Raw genomic sequence first — 19,282 nt, 5'->3', positions numbered from 1 at the left:
ACGGGACGGGACGCGACGCGACGGGTCGAGATCTTTGGGGAACAGGAATTTCTCGCGGTATCGCCCCCGCGATAACGATAAATTCCGGGTCTCGGGTTCCGGGTCCCGGTGCTCGTCTCCCCTCGTCCCGCCCCTGCCACCCCTTTGCAGAACATCGAATTGTCGCAGAATTTTCCTAGCCGACTTTACAACGCCCGCCAATTTTCGCCGGATGAGTTGCTCGACCCAGACGTTCCAACGAGCCACGTTCTCCCGCTACGTTCTTCTTACAGCCGTGGCGCCCGCGTCTGCTAGAAACTACGAACCGTTGGAGATAATATCAACAATTTGTCCCATGGAATATAACGCGCATCCAAGCGGCAAAATCTTTCGCGACGCGATCGAACGATATCGTTCCTGCTCGCGCAAAGACTCGTAATCCAATTAGAAAACCGTTATCGTCGACCAACGAAGATCGAGACCGCGGAAGAGCGAATTTCGTGAAATACATTTCACCGATTTATTTCTGCCGCGAACGAACGCCGGCGGTAGACGTTCTTATCCGGATCGAGGAACACAGGGGCGCGGCTTTAATTGGAAAATCGTTTCGGTACACTGTACCGTTCGAATCCGATAGCAGCTGTTGGATGCAGATCCGAGGCAATCTCTATGAAATAATATTCGAGGCGAGCCAATAACGCGGAGGAGAAATCGCGTCGAGGAACAACGGCGCGGGTAGAGAAGGCGAAGGGAGGAGAGAGGGTGGCAAAGGAATTTAGCAACGGGATTATATAACCAGATCAAATGCTACGAGTCCCGACGGAGCCACTCGAGCTCAGATTTGCCCCGGTATCGCGAGAGCATGCGAGCATGGTAGCGCGAAACAGTGGCTTTGTCGTGTGTATACGCTGGCCACGAGGTAACCGGAGCACCCCTTTCACGGTTAATTGGAAAACCAACCCTTTGACAGGGACAGAGCCGAGGGGGGCCGGAAAAAGGAGCAGTCGGTGGCGATTCGTCTGGCAGTGTTTCGAGACTGTAAAAAGAATCGGGGCTCTGCACCGCTCCGCTTCGCTCTGCTCCGATTCGATCCGATCGCGTTCCCGGTATCGTCGATCGCCCCATCGATGAATCGCGATCGGCGGAACAATCGAGATTAGCCTCGATCGAACAACCCTTTCCGCGAATAATCCCTAAAACTACCTTCTTCGCGTTTCTATGAGAACGTTTTCCTCGAGGTTTCGAAGCAAAGTGTCACCCTTGATCTCTTTGCGAAAGCTTCGGATCGTTCTTCTCTACGAACTCGTAGAGATCGAGAAATTGCTTCCGCGTCGAGTCGCGTTATTTCGCGTTCCGCTTTTTATCGGCTATTATTATTTCTAACCGGAGAATTATCCGGCATTCGCGGCGAATATTTCACGGATAGCAACGACGGTCTCCGTGCAACTGTTTCGCGAAAGTTAACCCCTCGAAGACCGACGGGACAATACGTTCCGAGTAAACTTTCGGAAAGACTGCCGGGATATTTGCCCCAACTTTGTGTCGGCGAACCAACGGGACCGAACGGAGGTATACGCTGCCGGAAATATTTATTGCATCGTCGCGAAAAGTGCATGGCGGGTGCGCGCGTGCAGCGACGTCGCTTTTACGTCGCGAACGTTGCAATCTCTGATTCCGCGATCCTACTTGTTCCGGCGATTCTTCGCATCGCGAACGAACAAGCTCGATAACCTAAATTACTCCGCGTACCACGATCCGACATGCCGCGACTTTCCATCGTCGTCCCGCACACGGTGCACGCGTCGGTTCTTCGTTTGAAAAAACGACGATCGAAAAATATTCCGGAAGCGATACTCCTCTTGTTATCGTCGTCGAGCGAGTAATCGCGAACCGAGGACGATGTTCCGTCGCGCGTTCTCCGTCGAAACGATTCAGTTTTCTCTGTTGGAATTTCTGAAACGACGTATCTTTTCTTCGAAACGCGCGTCCGTCTACGTACGATCGGATCGAGACCGGCGAAATTATAGAAAATCGTTTAAAATTTCGGACGTAACCGGTTTCTCCGCGCGAACGAGGGAAACGAGAAACGGTTCCGAAGCGGTTCGCCCCGTTTCGTTCGAATAGAATCGTTCGAACCGGGCGAATCGATTTGTTCGAAGTCGTCCGCGCTTCTTCGCCCGACGTTACAACGCGGCGCGGCGCGGCGCGGCGCGTCGCGTCGTCGAAGAAATCGGAGAAATCGGAGAAAGGCCGGGTTCTCCCGGGCAGCATTATCATCGAAATCGAGCAGAGACGGGCGTTGGGAACAAGGCCGACTCCTTCGCGGCATTATCATTTAAATCGACGATCGATGCTCGGCCAGGATTATTTGTACACGCTCCCTCTCCGAACAGTCCCGCGTTCCATCGAACATTTTGCTCGCCGTTGCTTTCTCCCCGTTCTCGTCTCGCCGGCCCAGCATTTATTCCCATTCCGTTCGATCGGATCGGCCAGTCGACGGAGTTCCCGAAATCGACGGAGAGCGAGTGCTCGAGACAACCCACCCCTCGGTTCTCGCCGTTTCGAAGAGAATTTTGTATCGGCGGTGCTCGAAATAATTTAACAACGTCGAATCTTGGACGAAAAAAAATTGAAAGTCTACTTCGGCGAACGTTCGCCGGCGAGAACGACCGGCGAGAACATTCGTCCGCGACCGTGAACGCGAACGTAGCGTGACGAATCTCGGCGGGAATGCGCATTCGCGTCAAAGTGTACGCAACCTCCGTCGCGAGAGATGCATCGGGGCTATCGAACCAGCCAACTCTCTGGCCAACTTGCCAACCGTTCTACCGACGGCGTCGCCCGCGTCCACGGTCCTGGTTCAAAGGGAAAACGACCTTGAAGCCCTGGAACCGGGAATTTGGCCGAACCGCTCGCCGCCCCGCACCCTCCGGTGCACGAACTTGCCGGATTTTCAAAGAACTCGCGACGGGATCGCTGCCAAAAGCAACATTCGCCGGAGAATAATCACCGCGGAAGGATCTCGATGTCCCCGGACCGGGAATTTCGCGAATGCCGAACCGGCGAACTTGTCCGATCTTGCGACACGAGCGACCGCGTCGAACGCGATGCAACTTGACGGACGCTCGACAAAATACCGGTAAAATTTGCGAGGCGGCGATTCGTCGGAACGGCGACGAATATCGAGCGAAGCCGCGGATCGTCCGATAAACAACCCTCGAATTACCTCGTATCCTCGTTAAAGAATCGGTGTAGAATTTCAGACGTCGCGTCGCGTCCTCCACCGCGCGCAGTCGACCGGTCCGGCGTAACGAGGCTTTAGGACCGAGCCATTTGCGCCGGGAGAGCAGAAAATCGATGAGAAGGGCCGAAAAAAAAAGCGCGCGCGATGATCCATTCAACGAACCGGAGACCGGAGACCGGAGACCGGAGACCGGAGACCGGAGACCGAGTGGCGAGCGGTTTGCGGCGATTCTCCTTAACCAGATATAGATTTTCTATATTTTCGACGGCTGTTCCGCCGCGAACGGTCGCCGTTGCGTGGGCCGTTCTCGAACGGTGGACCGGCGATTGTTCGCCGAAAGAATCGGTGATCGATTAACGGCGATTTCGGTCTCGAACGGAACGACCGGTACCGACCTCGACTTTCGCGCGAACCTCTCGAAAAACGGCCCGATCGATTCGCAGCGCCAAGATACGTTCTCCTACATTTCCGACTCGCTGTTTCGCAAGAATCCCCAGCTTCGGTGGCTCCGGTTCTTTTGGACTTTGGACGATGGCCGGTTCCGACGAAATAAAATTGAAAATCCGTTAATTTCGTAGCGAAAGCATCGCGGAACGCGCTCGGGGCAACGATCGGAAAACCGTGCGACGCGACGACAGAGAACGCGGCGGTGGACGAGTTGAAAAACGCGCGAACCAAAATATTCGTCGTGTTTCATTAATATCGGCGAGCAGATTCGGCGCGTATATCTCGCGCGGAACAATGTAAACACGATCCAGCGAGAACGTAAACAAAGATTAGCAGACATTCTTTTTCCGCTATCACCGGCGACTCTCGGACATGGGAATATATATCCCCCGCGCTCGTGCCGATATTATTGTTCAAACAGTCCGGGAAAGCTCGGAATAGCCAGGGAAATTCTGGTAAAAATGCCGACGATCCGGTCTTTGGAACGGTGGAAAAACGATATAATAAAGGTCGACGGCGTTTCCGCGGGCTTTGCCGAAACAATGGCGGACGGATCGAAAAGAAGACCGAAGAAAAAACGGGGGAGGAAATTTTGGAAAGCGTCCGAACGAGGTTTCAGCGGCGCGGCGGAAAATCGGATTCGATCCCGAGGAAACCCGTCGAGGAACCTTCTCCCATTCCTATTCCGTTCGCGGTACCGACCGCCTCGTCCACCCCTCCGGCTAGCCGAAGCACGGAGCGGAGTAGCTCGGGCGACGCGAAAAGTTGCAGGAACCGCGAGCGAGCGCGCGCGCGAATGGTCGGGCCGACCGGTTGGCACGCCTCGAAACCGCCCTTCCGCATGGAATTTCTTAATTACGCCATTAGACGATTCTTTTCTTCCGTTCCGCGTGGCCAGGCGACCGTGTTATTAAGCACGGTTTTGCTCGACGGGCATCAACGTCTTCGCGATAACACCGGCCTGCCCGATGTTATCCCCTTAAGAGGCTTCCGTGAAACGCGGCCTTTTTGCGAAACGATGTCCTCGTTCGACCGACTCGACCCGACTCCGCGCAGTCATCGACGCGTTTACCTCGACGACGGCGACGTAATTTCACGGTCGCGTTCACCTTTCACCGTGCTGTCGGTGAAAGTCGAATTTGCAGAGCCGCTCGGTCGATGATCGATTTCATTTCGAAAGATCGTTTCGCGCGCAACGTCCGCTACGGAATCGATCGCCGTCAGCGTCGCGGGCAGATACGATCGGAGAGGTTCGACGCGATCGTCGGCCGATCGAAAAGCCGGCAACGTTCCTGTCGCGTCCGGAAATCTACGAATCGATCGGATCGATTATCCTGGTCCGAGATCTCGGCCGGGGGCAAAGCCAAGACGTAACGGGCAATCGGCAAAAATAAAACGGCAAACGGCAAACGGCGCGCAACGTTCTTCGATGCTGGCGTTTCGATACGCCGACATTGTCGCCGGTTGCCGATCAAATTTTAAGGGCAAGGGCGGGAACGCCTCCGTCGGTTTCAACACCCTTCTCGCGGTTTCCACGGTTGATTCGCCGGCGAAGCCGCGAGCCGTGTGCCGTGAGCCGTGATCGTCGAAACTCACCTTTGACGAGACTTTTAATATCCCTCGATGTTCCGGTTTTATCGGCCATCGAGCCGCCCCGCGGACAGGACGATATTCGATAACGCCGACTTATTACGCGATTTCTGTTTTTAGCCCTTCCACTCCCACGAAGACTTCCGATTCGAGGAGTTATTGCCCGGTCGTTCCTTCCTTTCTCGTATCTTTCGTAGCGCCGATCCATTGGCATCCGGTTCTCGTTCGGTCCTGCGATCGATCGATTCGCGCGCCGAGCAGCGGCTCGACGACTCTGCTCGATCCAGGAAAATTAAAAATAGAAATTTGTATCTTCGCTTCGAACCTATGCTCGGTTCGGGATGGGCGCGATAGAAAATGATCGGGGCCGTCTCGGATTTGAAAATAATTCGCCACGCGCGCGAGCACATTTTTCATCGATGGCCCAATCCCTGCTAAAGCCCGCAACGTTCGCAGGCTTCGTACAGAGTTTTTTCGATCGATTCGATGGACGACGGACGAGCGTCGTTAAGCACGAAAAAAGAAACGAATGAAAATTGATCGACGCTGCCGCAGCCGTACCGAATCCGGACCAATCCGGACCAATCCGGAATAGTCGAGTCTCGCGGATGTTTCAATGGCGCCGCGCCGTGCCTCGCCGCGGCGATGTAACGCCGCCGATCGATGTTTTCTTCGCCACGAGGCGAGGAATTATTGAAAATCGATGTAACAGGCTCGAGTTACGGTCGACGCCGAGGCCGACGCCGAGGCCGACGCCGAGGCCGACGCCGACGCCGGCCGCTAACGATTCCGACAGTTCCCGCCGCGTCACGTATTCGTTACGTGCACGGGAAACCGAACGAAAACGCTACGGAAAAGCGTACGACGTCGGCCATTGTTCCCGGGAAAGTGGCCCAGGATTAAACGGTTCTCTCGTCCAGCGATCGTCGATCGTTGCGGTTCGTCCGCGTCTCGCGACGAAAACAACCGAAAAACTTCCGGGATCGGCGAATCGGTTTCGTCCCGCGATTTCGACGACGAAAGGAACGCGAATCCTCCGGATCGATCAATTTTTATCGGCCGGTTTCGCGCCGATGTCCCTCGTAACTTTTACGCGCTCTATAATATCGCCACGGTGCGTCGTCGTTCCGATCCCATCCCGCCGGCAAGTTTTTAACAGCGCCGGTTTGTCAAAGAGTTCTCTCGTTGTTCCCGAAGACCACTTTACTATTATTCGATCGCCGTCCCATTGTTCCTTTCGAACCGGCTTTTTAATCGTTTTCGCATCGCGATTCTTCTACGTCGACGCTTTTATCGCTTTTTCGAAACTATTCCGTGCAGCCGTGCGCCGTCGAACCGTCGCACGGCCCGTAACCGAGACGACGAATCTTTCCGCGAACGCGACGATCCTGTAAACACGTGTACGCGGATGCACGCTTATCCGCCCATGTATATTTTTCATCGTTTTTACGTCCCAGCCGATACGTCCTATCGTTCGTTAGCCTCGGAGCCTAGGTTTCCACCGGATACGACACTTTCCAAACCGACAACGGTCCTCCGATCGTTTCGAACGATTATTTTGTCCTCTACAATTATAGATCGCGCCAACGATTAATTATTTATAAACTATGCAGCCGCTCGTAGAACAATACCGTTGCTCGGCGACTCGCGCTAGCGCCACTTCGGTGCTCGATTCATAATTTCATACGAATGGAAAATGGAAATCCGCGTCAACCGGAGTTCGAACCGCGCTCGTCGTCCAGGTTTAGAATCCGGCTACGCGGTAATCGAGCCACTCGGTTCGATAACCTTTTCTCTCGATCGTTCGAATAACAGAAGTATATAACCGCGTTACGAATAATTCGCGCGTTTACCATAATTCTCGGCGATGTTACGACGGTTTAATTCGTTTCGAACGCGGCCAGAATTTTCATCGGTTCCACTCCGTCCCGATTCAATCCGATCCGAAATTTTTCCCCGAATCGTCCCGCGTCTCGAGATTCCAGGCGCACCGCGGCGTATCGCGGATACAACGTTGTACGATCCGTAGCGGGTCGACGAGGATTCGATTCTCTTTGGCCGAAACTTCGGTGCCGCGAATCGCCCGGTGAAATGAGAAATACGGGCCAATTCGGGATATTTAATGCGGCTGAAATATTAAAGCGATTACGCGGCTCGAGAAACGCTGGATCGGATTGTATCCCGCATTGTGCACGGCGCAAAGGGCCCTGGTGAGCGCGCGAGCGCCACCGTTAACGCCGCTCGCCTTCGTTAACGCGTTCATTAAACTCGATTAACAAGCGTCGAGGCGCGTCGAGGCGCGTCGCGGCGCGGAACGATCCCTTCTCGACGACGACGACGACGACGACGACGACGACGACGATTCAATTTGCAGCCGTTCTTTAACGTTCGAACGCCACGGGAAAGGTAATCGACGATACGAGGATTTCCCGACGGACTTGGAATTAGGCTGGCCCGATCGATCTCCGATAACGGAGTCGTTAAAAAGAAGTTCGCGCGCCGCGTCTTTGAGAAAAATCAAGACGATCGAGCAAGTTCTTCTCTACGCCAGCTTTGCCAATCTCACAGGCTCGCGCGATGTTCCTGAATCCGTGGTGCGGCAAAGTGCGAACTGTAAGAATAGATATTCTCTCTCTCTCTCTCCCCCCTTTTTATCGAAAATAATTGACGATTCGAGTCCGAATAACCTCTGTCGCTCTAACGTATTCGAACGTGGATCTCTTCGAGAATATACGCGATCGAACTACGGTAAATTCCCAAAAGATTCCCGCTCCAATCCGGGTTAAAACACGCCATCCGCCATATTTTCGTTTCCGAGACGCGCCTTGGACGACTCTGGCTCGAAAGTTGCATCGTTCTTTGGCGAAACAAGGTCGATAAGCGAGCCGGTAGCCGGCGGAATCGACTCGGGGACATCAGAAAAGCTGCGGCACGCCGCGCAAGGTACACCTCGGGGGTTGCGGACCGTGAAATATTCAAAAAGGTCGGAGATCCCGGTATTTTCGGAGCCGAACATGGTCGGAACTAGCCTGCGGTAGACCGTTGGCTCGGTTCGGGCCGGGAACGGAACGCGTCGAGGATTCGCGAAACGTTGCTCATTTCCTTCGACCGAATCGAGCGATACGCGCGTTAAAACATTTTACCGATTGGCATCGGAACATGTAGCAAAATTCTCGGTCCCAACGGTCGAGCGTCTCGATTTCGGACGTTCCTTGCGAAAACGGAAAACCCCTTTAATCCCCGATCGTCCCAATTTCCGTATATATCACCGGAAATCAATTAACCCGACTGCCAGAAGTAACGACGCCGTTAGGTGCTAGCAGGACTTTCGAAAAGCGTCTGGAAAACGCGTCGACCGTGAGAAATTGTGGGGAGTCGAGGCGCGGCGCGGCGCGGCGATCGATTCTCATTCGATTTTAATAAAAGTTTGTTAAGCCGTCGTTTCATACGGACCTACGTTTTCATATCCCTCTGTAAAACCGGTTGGCACACCGTCTGGAGTTCGGGGCCGCGATTTTCGCGGAATTTTTCCGCGCCGCCGCACCGGTGAAAATGATTTGCGCGTCCCGAGGGCCGGTCGCCGGTCGCCGGTCGCCGATCGCCGGTCGCCGTGCAAATTGGAAAACGACGAACGGCTCCGGTCTGGTATGCATAAATCATCCGCCGATTCAATAAGCGGCGGCCTCGTTGTTCCGCCAATACTTAGCTGTTTCGGTTTGTATCCTGTTCGGCCCGCAATATACGAGCCGATGCGACGCGACTTTTACCAACGGATACCACGGAGGAACAGAGACGCCTTCCACTGGAAAACTGCCGTGGAAACGCAGCTTTCGCGCATAAAATAGCCCGAGCGAACGGACGGTGGTGGGAACGGTCAAAGTTTTCACCGAAATTGATTTTCTTAATTTGAAAATCAAACGACCGACTCGATATACCGTGAAACGAACCGTTCGTTTTCTATACTCTGCTCGTTCGTAATAGCACGAGTGTGCGTATGTGTGGCGCGAAGCCGAAATATAACCTCGGGCTATCCAATTTTTAAATTAGCAGCAGATTTGTACCGAGCGAGGCTCCAAATACATTAAACTCGTTACGGTCGATCGATTTCGTACGTACATACTGGTATCGCTGCCTCTGTTTACTCGCTACAGTAGGATGATTTTGAAACGAGATATTTGCATCGATCGACCACCAGAATTAGAACGAATAATTTTAATGTTCCAGAATTTCGACACGGTCGACTTCAAAGTTCTGCCGCGCCAACGATCGGCAACGAACGATGGTTTCTTTCTTAACAAATTTTAGAACCGATCTAAGACGTCGCCCCCCCCCCCTCCCCACGCCGTCACGGCCCGCTTCCCAGAGCGCTGCTTGTATTTTCGGAGACCATTTCCAGCAGGCCGGGAGATCGTAAAAATTGCGAGTCGGTCGCGTAATCTCCCCTGGCGAGCCGTATATCCGTAGCTCCCGGGATGGCGGGGCGAGTCGTCCCGGCGACGATCCTACGGGGAAACAGCCGAAAGGCTGGGACGTATAATACCTATTCCCATTGTAAATCCGGCCAAAGATCCTAGCCGAAGGCTAGAGAGAGCCACGACGCGGCGGCGCGGATGGTTCGAAGAGCGAGAAGGCCGAAAGACGGATCGAAGGATCCGTTGGCCTCTTTCCTCCCAGTCGTCCATCGGGAATCGGTAATCGGGAATCGGGAATCGGGAATCGGGAATCGGGAATCGGGAATCGGGTCGGGAATAATAAAGATGAAAAAAGGGGGAGGGACGAAGCCGGCGACGGCGGCGACGTTCGGGAGGGGAATAAAAACGAAAGAGAGAAAGGAAAACGACGGAATCACAGATTTAATAAAGGCCGCTTGAAAGCGCGCTAAGCGAAAACCGATTTCATTATAATGTACCCCTACCGTCGCGATCTATTCCTCACGGATGCTGACTGCCGCGAGATTTTATCCCTTCCTCTCAGCCCCCTTAACCGCCGCGCGATCCCCGCAGTTTCACCCGGTTCCTTTTCCAACGCGGCTTTCTCGGCCCCTCTTTAATTTCGCGGCACAGCCCCCCGCGTTCCTCTCGCGGCGGAGTCGGCGGTGGATCGTAACCCGCACGGTCACCGGCCAGAGGGTCGATTGTCCGGCCGACCCATCGCCGACTCCTCGTCTCTCGTCGAAACTTGCCCCCTTTATAGCGCATCTCCCGCCGATAATTAAGAAAGTTCTCTCTCAAGAGAGAGCCCGATTTTCAGAAAACTCCGCCGATAGGGGTTGCTCGCGAATACGGCATTCCCGAGGAATACGAGATCGAGCGCCAGTTCCAACGGCGAAACAGCGCGCGGATATTTAGCAAACCCGAGTCCGGCCCCGCTTCGCCCCTCGGCCGAATCGACGCTTCCCCTCGTCATTTCGAAACCCGGGGGCCGAGCTTTCGCGTTTTCAATGCGACTCGATCGTTGGCTCCTTAAAGTTTCCTCGATAATTTCGTTATCTAGCTCCGCGACGGGAACGTCGACGAATGCGCGAAACGAACGTACAAAATGATACGCTTTCGCGAGAAACGTTTCTCGCAGCAACGCGCGTCCTTTGGAACAAAATAATTTTCGCCGAATCAAATGAAATCCAAAGTGGAAATCCACGGGCACGGTAAATCCGCGAGAAGCCGGTAAAATAATCCGTGAAAAAAAAATGTAACGTTTCGCGAGCGTTTCGCCGTGAAAATATAAAATTTCAGGTATAGCGGAACTCGCGTGTCCGAAGCGCGAGCCGAAAGAGCCGAAAGAGCCGAAAGAGCCGGAAAAGCGAAAAACGCGAGGACGAACGCATTTTTCAGCCGGGAATAACTCGATTCGTCGTTGCGATCTGTGACTGGCGTTTAAAAATATATCGGCGAGAGCGGAGAACGAGGATCCTAATCGCGGGGAATTTGTCCGCGACAAAAATGAGGACCGAGGTTGCCTGTATCGCGCGACGCGTTTCGGAGGGACGAGCGGTCGGTTGTCCGAGCCGCGGCTACACCGCTCGGAAACGTAACCGGCGCGGCGGCACGGCGGCGCGGCGCGGATCGTAATTCCCCCCGTGGCGGATTCGCATCGAGCTGTTTGCTCGTGCGTTTTGCATATTCATGCGATGACCGGTAGAAATTGTACCGGTCGTGCGGCAAATTCTGTAATAGACAGAGCTGTTGGCCAGAAACCGGCGCGTCCGACGCCCACGCCGACGCCGACGCGCGTCATGCTACGCAACGTTTCAATTTTCGTTTCTACCAGCACCGGCGACGCGACGACGCGGAGGATCTTCCTTTTAAATAAATATTAGCGTCGCGCACGATTTATTTTCGCGAAGCCGCAGAGCGTATTGCCGTAATTGATACGAGAGCTACGTACCATTGTTCGCCGCGTAAACTCGAGCGATCGGAGATTTCGGAGATCGGAGCTTCGAAGAACGTTGACCGAGAACGGCGTCGAAACGCGATCCAACGAGAAAATGCGAGACTTTCCTGAAAAGAAAAAAGACGAGTCGCGTTGGTTAAGTGGAAAGTTCGAGCATGGCAGGAGCGTGCCGATCCGAAAGAACGTTTTGACGTACGACGGAAAGTTTTTCGAACGAAACGTCAAAGTTTTTTCGCGGCGAACGTCGACCGACTACAAAGCCGATTCTTTTTCTCGAAGCCAGCGGTCGCGAGCTCGGAGCCGCGCGCGAATATTCATCGGCCGCGAATTATTTACGTTCGACGCGACTCGGCCGATTCGCGAGAAATTAATTTCGCGGTTCCGTCCGATTTATTCGCGGCCGAACGCGTCGGCCAGCCTCGACGAGCGGAGCGCGTTGTTTCAAGGGTACGATGCGTACACGTTTTATTCCCGGCTCGGTCCGAACCGAATCGGACGCGTCTCGGGAAAACGTTCGACCGAAAATGTCTGTACAAATTTGAGTTTCACGGCGCGCCGACGCCCCGCGCCGCGATGGTTATGCAAACGATTCTTTCCGCGCCGCATCGCGCCGCACCGCGCCGCACCGCGCCGCACCGCGCCGGCATCCGCTCGCTGTTCGAGCGTCGCGAGATACGCGAGGAGAGCGGTTTGTATCGATCTACGGCAAATATTGAAATTGCCCGACCCCGCGCTCGCATGCATAATTCAGCGCGACAAATTATGGAGCATCAAATTTCCGATACCGTACCGTAATATAATAAGATTCGGGAAACAATGCGCGTCGAGCTGTGCAACCGCGAAGAACGACTCCTCGCGTTTCCTCGGACACATTGCCGATAACAATGCGCCGGGAACGTTCCGCCGCTATTGTATTTCCGTTTAGTTCTCAACCGACTCGGTCGATACTTTTAACGAGCCGATTTTCGCCGTTCGCCCCGATCTATGCGCGATTTTTAACGCGTCGATCGTAGCGCATCGTGGAACACGTTCCTGCGACCGAACTCGCGCGTAATTTATCGATCGGTGTACGCGATTTCTTTCAAAATTATTCTTTCGTAGGTACGACAAGTGCGACAGCTCGTAGAGTCGAATACGCCGTCGGATCGTTTTCGACTCGTTAAATCGACGAATTACGAGTTCGTCGTGTCTTTTCATTAATTATCCGATTAAACGAATCATCGTACGCGCATCGCGGATCCCGCCGGATTCGATCCTTAAAAAATACGGAATTAATGATATTATAAATGCGATTTTACGATGCGGGATATTTTATCGGAATCGAACGACGGACGTCCGCGCGTGTCACGGGTCATTCGGACATAAATATTCATAGACTCGTCGAACGTTAAAAATCGAACGAGTTTCACCGTGGCCGATTAAAAATGAATTTGCGAACCGCTTCCTATTTCTGGAACACCTTTGGCGACAAATCTTCGTTACGGTTCGTATTCGAGACGCGACGCTCGAATACTTTCAATTCCATCGATTACCGTCGATCTCTTGTCCCGATCGAACGTTCTTTATTTTCATCTAGAATCTGGACTCTGGACTCTGGAGTCTAGAGTATGGAGAATCGGTTCTCGATCCTTCTTCCACCTCGGAGATTACATCGAATCGCAAATATCCGATCTCGCTTCGAGCAATAGAATTTTCCGAGTAATGTCAAAATCGAACGGACGATGTTGCGCGGATTCCTGACACGCGAGAGTCCATCCTAAATTCTGAAAAACGACGGTGCGCCGACGTTCGAGACGTCTGGACCCACCCGAGCCAGTTTTCGGGCCAGCTATCCGTGTCTCCGGTCGGAAACCGAGCGAAGAGGAGAGGTTGCCGGCAATCACGCGATCCGTCTCGAGACGTCAAAGTTCCTGCCGACTAATTACGACGCCCCCGCCCCTCGAGGAGCCAGGGTGCCGGTACTAATGCGACGGAGTGGCTCTCGGAGGCCGGGACATCCGTCAAATCTCATTTGCCTGCTCTTAGCCCGGTGTTCCGGCCGCGCCGTCGCGTCGCGTCGCGGATTCTCGTTCAGCTCGCGACGAGAGAGAGAGAGAGAGAGAGAGAGAGAGAGAGAGCCGTTTACGTCTGGAGCCGAGCAGCACGGTCAATGATAACCGGCTCGCCGGCCGTAAAATTAGTTTCTGATTGGATTAGCCCCGGCTAGTCGAGCGACGTCTGCCGCCACCGTGTTTTTCAACCGGATATTTTCGCGCGCCGACTCCGAAGTCATGGGAAACGTCTCCGACTCGGACGGACGTTCGCGGATCCTATAATACTCGGAGAACTTCTCGAAGCGCTCTCTCGATATTTCGGTCTATCGCTCGTCCAAAAACTGCTCAGTTTCGAAAACGTCCGTAGTCGAGTCGTTCGCGTCGCTAATTCGGACTCTTCGATATTTTTCGTAGCTATCGTCGAGAGCCTATCGAACCATGAAATCGCGTCGTTTCGCCGCCGATTTGTCCCAGTTTCGACGGCCGTTTCGCCCGAACTATTCCATTAGCGCGACTTTAATCCCGCGTTTCGCCACGCATCGGAAACCCTTCCAGTCCGATGTAAACGGGGCGCTGACTCTGCTCGAGTACGCGATTAAACCGGCTCCGAAATAAACGCGCCCGATTAACAAAGCGAGACGTTTCCGCGCGCGCGCGAGAGGGAGAGAGAGAGAGAGAGAACCCCGGGACTTCCGGAAAGAGACGCGCGATGCGAAACGCGAATTCAATTACGAACGAGGCGCCACGCCGCGGGCCCGAGGGTCCGTCGACCATCGTGGAATTCGTTCGGTTCATCTCCGATTTGAATTTCTGATTTCCCTACGGTGCGCGGGCTGTTCCACGCGCGGATACAAAAATGATTTTTTCAGTAGCAAGATCGTCTTGGTCGATTTTCGGATCGAGAAGAAGATTCGAGATCGATTCGACGTTCGATATTCGTTGGACGTTCGTGCTAGCCAAATATTTATTCGTTCGCGTAACGAAGCAATTTGCTCGCGAGGTATTAGATCGCGAAGATAACTTTTCGAATTGCTCTCGGGAACTGCGAAATTATACCGCCAGATATCGCGTTAACGGTAAGATAAAAATGGACGAACGAAAAATCATGGAAAAATGACTGTCTACGATCGGTGGAGAAGACGACACCAAAAAGGGTACATAAGCAGGCGATTTTCAGTTGCCGGTCTCTCGGTTGAATTTGCTTGCTCTCGGTCATCTTCGTATATACGTATACCTTCTCTCGAATAAAAGTAAAATAGAACTTTTCAAGTAAAAGAATTAATATCATATTTACTCGAAAGAAAGAATCCAAGCCGTGATCCCAATCGTTTCTATCACAGTTGATTTGATTTTCGGTCTCTAGATTTCGGTCGACGACTCGCAAAATATTTTTTAAACGAGCTCGTCGTCGAGGCGCTTTTCGTCGACGGTGGACCGCGCCCGATTAACCGGCCCTCTAAATTGTCCACGCAATTTTGTCCTCGTGTTTGCGTAATAACTTTATCCCGATAAAACTAGCACCGAGAAGCGTCGGCGCGTATTCGCATCTATCTTTGCAAAGATCTTTTTAGCAGCCTCGGCGGCCTCGACGGCGTTCGCGGCGGGCCGAGTATTAAAGCGAATTACCCAGCCTTATCGGCCGTTATAAAATATCGCGATTCCACGATAGATAATAATAAGAGAACGGCCGAAGGAGAGGTTAGACGTTCCAACACTATATTCCGGGAACACTCCGACGGTACGTTTAATCTTTGTTTTAATCTTCCGATCTTTCCGGTGCTACGTACCCCGGCCCACCATCTTACCTATGAAATATCCGCGATAGACATTTTTCACGCAGCCGCTCCGTTACGTCAAGGTTATGTCCGCCATTTTCCTTCGAACAAGCCGGCCGAGAACCTTCTTCCGTCTCGCCCGTACGCCGATCGCCGACACCCGCGACGAATCGCTCGATCGACGGGACGCCTCGATTCGCTCCGCGACAGGCTGACCGAAATTTTACTTCGGCCAAGTAGGCCCGTTTCGTAGAAAATTCGCTTTCGACCGATTCGCTCTCGACCGATTCGCTTCCGACCGATTCGCTTTCGACCGACGCGCTTCCGTCCGATTCACTCCCGACAGATAGCGCCATCTACGGATGTCGCCACCTGTCCGTCGATCCTGCCGAGCCGTAATGCGGCAACGTTCGAGCGCATTCGCGCAACGGACGTTATACGCGGTACTACGTCGTAACGGCGAACGAAAGTGAAAAGTGGAAAATGGAAGGTCGCGCGAAGCAATTTAGATCGTGATTCGCGTTCTAGAATAGAATAGGCGCGGTAGAATAGGTTGATCGAAGTGGTCCCGTTTTATCGACGCGATCCACGCGTTATACTTACGCGTACGCGGTTGTACAGGTTGATCGTTGACTCGTTCGGTAGTGCCGATTAACGGGATACGCGCGTGTATTCGTCGGAGAAACGTTGAACCTCGAAATTCGATGAAAAGATGGAAAATTTGCGGAGAAGCGATCGATACGCGGCCGAAGGAGGTAAGATCGCCAGTTATGTAATCGAGAGCCGGCCGGGGCAAGGCGGGGGAAGACGCGGGAAAACGCGGGAAAAAGCGCGGGAAAACTCGCGTCGGCGCAACGGGCCGAGAGTCGTTCGGCCGTTTCGGCGAGAACATGGCCGACACGATTCGAGGGTAATTCGTTCGAAAGGTGACTGGACGAGGTCGGCGGAAAAAACCGGTTCGTTTTCCGGGAAGCGGAAAGTTGTTTCGCGTCGGAACCTCGAGAGCACCGTCGGCGTATTCTAGAATTCCGTTCGATCCGCACCGGTATAAAAAACTTGCGAATAGAATTTCGCGTCCGATCGGTTTTTAGCGCAATATTTATTTTCGCTCTCGCGGAAATCGAATTTTTGCCCTCGTCCTCTCCCTCGCGCGACGCGCTCGCTCCTCGCACCCGCGGCCGCACGCTTCGCGTCCCGCGTAATTATAGGTTAGCGTTTGACGTCGTTCGGCCCGCGGCTATCGGTTTTACTCTTTCCCCGGTTCGGCTCGCGAACTCGCGGGGCTCGAATATCTTGTCCATTTAGCGGTGGACCCGTTCGTACCTTCGACCGAGCCGCCATTTCGAACGACGATCGAGCGTTCGCCGTTGTTTTCGAATTTTTATCGACGGCTCGCGACGCCGACCGTGTTCGAAGAAGAATTTGCCGGCCGAACGGAAAAATATTCATTCTCCGTTTCGGGCTTTATCGCCGCCTAGATCGCTAGACCGCCGTTTCCGTTTTACGATCTACGCCGATCCCGCGGCGAACACGCCGCATTATTCTTTCCTACACTCGATGCTTCTTCGATATCGCCGCCGGACATAAACCGTTTATACCACTTAGAGGAGAATGGCTCCGCGACATAAATTCCGTCGAGGACACTGGGCACGCAACGATTCGGGAGATTTTGCGAGCGAGCGCCGTTGTTAACCGGCTGTTTCGCGAGTATTTCCGCTTTCAAGCAAGATCGGAGTAATTTGGTAATCGTTGAAACTGGAAAGGCCGATCTAAAATTTACCATAGTCGTTTTCACGCCTTCGTCGCGAGTCGAGTTAATCGACGAGCCAAAACTTGCCCCGGTCGTTTTCTACGTTGACGCTAAAAGCGATCTATTCGTTCGAATCCGTCGCGATAAAAACTATATAGGCGGACCAACATCGATCGCACGGTCGTTGCATGCCGCAGCTGCAGCTGCGACTGCAGCAACGGCGACTGCGTTCGCATCGTTGGCTACCGACGTTATCGCGAACGACGCGCAACGAACACGACCCCTTTTGTTCGCGCGATTCTGCATAGAACTGCTTCGGAACAATGACATCTCAAAGGAGCACGTTGCCGGACAGTTTGCGAACAGTAATATCGCAAATGACGATGCGCGCCCCGGCTGAAAGACTCACGGTGTCTCGGCTGTATCGTTCGCTGGATGCCACCTTGCGCCACCCGCGTCCCCTTTTCTCGCCCCTCTCCGCGCGAAGGCGCGCCCCGACCACCTCTCGTGGAAAGAGGAATTGTCGCGCGAGCAGAGAAAACACGGGAGCGTCCCGTCCCGTCCCGTCGCTTTTATCCGACGCAAAATAATATTTCTCGCATCTATTTTCTTTCTCGGTTCTCGCCTTTTCGAACGTCTCGCCGACTTTTATGCGCGGAGATTACGCGGCAAACCGAACGCACCGTTCTCTCGCTCCGTGTCCCCTCCTCGAACAGGTTCGAGTCAACCCCCTAGTTTTCTTTTTTCCAAACTTTCGTTTCGATCGATGTCCGATAACCGGAGGAACCTCGAAGTACGATTTAAATGCTTGGAGTCGGTTCGAAGACACGGTATCCGACGCATCCACCCTATTGGGAGAAAATACCGTATTAGAATTTTCGGAAACGATCGAGGCAGCTGGCGTACGAACGAAAAGGTTAAAAAACGCGACGACAGCGGGCAAAACGACGAACGTCCGGCAGAATCGACAACGCTGCCGGTATAATAAGCGGCATAGCCGAGCGGGTGGTACCACGAAATTCGTAATCCATATTCGACGGAAGCAACGAACCGAGTCGAGGCGAATCGATTCACGGATCACCGGAATATACATATAATATGTTGAGCGCGGGCTCCGATCGAATTAATTACGCGCGACATTATCGCATTTCCAGAGGCCCGAGGTGTAGACAGTTCGCGCCGAAGCCTCGACGAGGGGATTCCACCCTTCGCCTCGTGTCGCCTAACCACGGCCGCCCTCGTGCCGCGTCGCTGCATACGTATTCGATTTATTCGGAAAGTCGTCGTTCCCGCGGGACGGCTGGTTCGTTCGAATTAGCTGAAAAGCGAGCGGCGATCATTGTTTTCCGCGTCGAGCCGCGACGGGCCGCGTCGCGATGTCGCGATGTCGCGATGTCGCCATGTCGCGACCGGGTTAGCCGTGTTCGCGCCTCGTTAACGACGATAGGCCGTCGTCGCGCAGGCTCTACCCAGCCGCGATTTAATTGCCCGGCGCGGCGTATTCCATCGGTTCGGTTCCACTTTTTCGCCGCCGCGTCGTCTCCCTCGTTTCGGTGTTAAATCGGTCGAGAAAACGAGAGCGAGCGCCGTTTCAACGAGACGGATTCTCGCGCGGTCGAAAATCGACCGAATTGCTCGTCGCGAAGCGTTTCTCGATCGCGCAACCAACCGCTCGTCCGACGACCGGCCACGGAATTTCGATTCGATCGGGAAAGCGAGCGTAAATTATGCATGATCGATAGGGACGGCGGGAGGGGGTAGGGGACGGGGGTCGCGTTCTAAAATTATTCAAATCATGCGAGATCCTTCGTGCCCGCTGGTGGGTGGCCGCCCGTGATGGTAGCCGCGGAATATTAATAACGGAATAAGTGAAATTTAATACGTAATTTCGCTACATAAACACATCTGAATTTCATGAATTTACGTTTCGCTCGTTGCATTATTCATCGGCGCGCCGTCGGACGGACGTAAAATTTCTCTTTTCAGCGGAGCTCCTTTTCTCCAGGGCCCTTTCCCCTCGCCCCGCTCTCCTTCTCGGCCTCGCCGTCTTAACCGCACCGTCGCATCTAATAAA

General features: G+C 53.7%; 1 protein-coding gene across 6 annotated transcripts in view; it reads left to right on the top strand.

Moving 5' to 3' along the window:
* LOC117221946 (uncharacterized) overlaps positions 1–19,282 on the top strand; it is a 173,143-nt gene that overhangs the window by 88,036 nt on the left and 65,825 nt on the right. The window contains exon 1 of one of the 6 annotated variants that reach the window (XM_033473313.2): positions 15,877–16,213. The exons of the other annotated variants lie outside the window; for them this stretch is intronic. The gene's annotated coding sequence lies outside the window, so the exon portion shown is untranslated. Of the gene's footprint in view, positions 1–15,876; positions 16,214–19,282 lie in introns of those variants that run through there. 6 annotated transcript variants of the gene reach the window in all.

This window comes from Megalopta genalis, chromosome 3 (assembly GCF_051020955.1).
Source record: "Megalopta genalis isolate 19385.01 chromosome 3, iyMegGena1_principal, whole genome shotgun sequence".
NCBI classification, from domain to species: Eukaryota; Metazoa; Arthropoda; class Insecta; order Hymenoptera; family Halictidae; genus Megalopta; species Megalopta genalis.
This window is presented reverse-complemented; position numbering and strand designations above follow the sequence as displayed.